Raw genomic sequence first — 2,288 nt, 5'->3', positions numbered from 1 at the left:
TTCTGGGCCTCATCCTCCAGAAATTCTGTTTCTTTGTTCTCTGACACATTAGTAACATTAGTAACAAAGAAACAGAATTTCCGGAGGATGAGGCCTAGAAATCAGGATTTTAAAAAGATTCCCAGGTGATTCTAATGTACAGCCAAGGTTGAGAACCACTGCTCTAGAGGACAGTAGGTGAAAACGGATTGCACCTACTTTATAATTGGACTTGGCATCAGGCCCAATCAATCGCCAAAACCATCCATTTTTTTCTTTGGATTTCTCTCCATTTCCATTGCCACCCCTCAAGTTCTAGAACAGTGATGGTGAACCTTTTGAGCTCGGCATGTCAGCATTTTGAAAAACCCTAACTTAACTCTAATGCCGTGTCACATATAGAAATTTTTTGATATTTGCAACCATAGTAAAACAAAGATTTATATTTTTTATATTTATTTTATATATTTAAATGCCATTTAACAAAGAAAAATCAACCAAAGAAATGAGTTCGCGCGTCACCTCTGACACGCATGGCATAGGTTCGCCATCACTGTTCTAGAACCTACTGCGGAGATTCTACCTCTAATCTCAACCTGTATGTATACTTTCTGCTCCTTTTTATTTTTGTAAAACTATTTTCGTCAGTTTACAATTTTGCAGTGTTTTTAAAACTGTCTTAGGGCAAAAGTAGTTTAACTTCAATGACTCCAAGAATCACTTAGCATGTTTGATGCAGATTCCTAAGTCCTGTTTTCTGGGGTTCTGGTTTAGACGATCTGGGATGGGGTCCATGGATCTGAATTTTGATCACCTCCACCCAGGTGGCAGTGGCCAGGCTCTCCTGGTCTAAAATCACATTCTGAGGAACATTGCCTGTCAGTGCATTACATCCAAACGCAGTGTTTCATTTGAGGTGCTCCAAAGTTTGGTGTATCAGACCTGACCACCCTATCTAATAAAGAGTCAATGTTGGCAGAGCTTTGGCCATGTGTAATATGAACTGAGAAAACTAGCTTTCATGTAAATATTTCAGAGGATACCATGTTGACACTGAAGTCTAACCTAACTCAAAACCTCCAGAAGCAAATGTATCTCCAAAGTATTTTCCCCCTTTGGAGGGACAGCAAGCAAGAAACCAGAATGAGGCCCCTGAAATATGAGCAACTTCTCCACATTGAGGACCATGATTTTGCAATGAGACCTGGATTTGAAGGTATTTTTTTTTGAAGGTATTTTTTAAAAATATGTTTTTATTGATTTCAGAGAGGAAGGAAGAGGGAGAGCGAGAAAAAAACATCAATGATGAGAGAGAATCATTAATTGGCTTTCTCCTGCATGCCCCACATTGGGGATTGAGCTGGCAACCTGGGCATGTGCCCTGACTGGGAATCAAATCATGACCTCCTGGTTCATAGGTCGACTCTCAACCACTGAGCCATGCCAGCGGGGCTTGGGGTGAGTATTATCTTTACAAAATGAAGTTGAAAATTGGAAGCAATTAAGACCAAGAGACAAGTAAAGGCCATTAATTAAAAAACAAAAAGCCTTTTATAATGATATTTTCTTGACCAAAAGTACACTTCCTGCTTATATACACCAGTTTGTTTCAACTAAAACCTATACATTGGATTACATGATGCTATTCATAAAAATCTTACTGAATATTCTTTTAACCCGGAGCACCTGGCTATGATGGAAGAACTAGAATGCCAAATGCCTGACTCCCAGACAACTCTACTGAGTTTTTTTCCTTTTAGTCACTTGCAGCCCCTAAGACTGAGCTAAATGTTGGCGTGCCAGGCAATGTGCACCACCTCACTCCTCCCTCACAGTGACCCTAGGAAGCAGACACTGTCACGGTCCCTAATGCTCCAATGTGGAAATTAGGACTTAGAGAGGGTAAGAAATTTGCTCAAGGCAAGAAAAAAATGCAGTAAGCAGTGGAAGCAAAGTGCAACAGCAGGTCAGGAGGGCAGAAGAGGGCCATGTGATGCCGGAAGCCAATTCTAGCATGTCATAATTTCAAGAGTTACATCAAAAGGTTGATGGAACTTGGGGACTCAACAAAGGCTGAGTCACATATGTTGTCCCCTGTTGGGAAAGGCTGAGGGCATTTCCCCAAACCTGAAAAGGGATGATTGCTTGGCTGCCAGACAGTTAAAGGGCATTTTAATCTACATGTTATTGCCTCCTACTGGCCAAACACTGAACAGCCATAGGCTAACTCAATCTGACAATAAACCCTGACCCTTTGAAGTGTATATCTCTGCCTCGCCGCAGGACAAATTGTGTTAATAAAAAGCATG

The sequence above is a fragment of the Myotis brandtii genome, unplaced genomic scaffold (genome assembly GCF_000412655.1).
Source record: "Myotis brandtii unplaced genomic scaffold, ASM41265v1 scaffold63, whole genome shotgun sequence".
Classification (NCBI taxonomy): domain Eukaryota; kingdom Metazoa; phylum Chordata; class Mammalia; order Chiroptera; family Vespertilionidae; genus Myotis; species Myotis brandtii.
Note: the sequence above shows the minus strand (reverse complement) of the source record.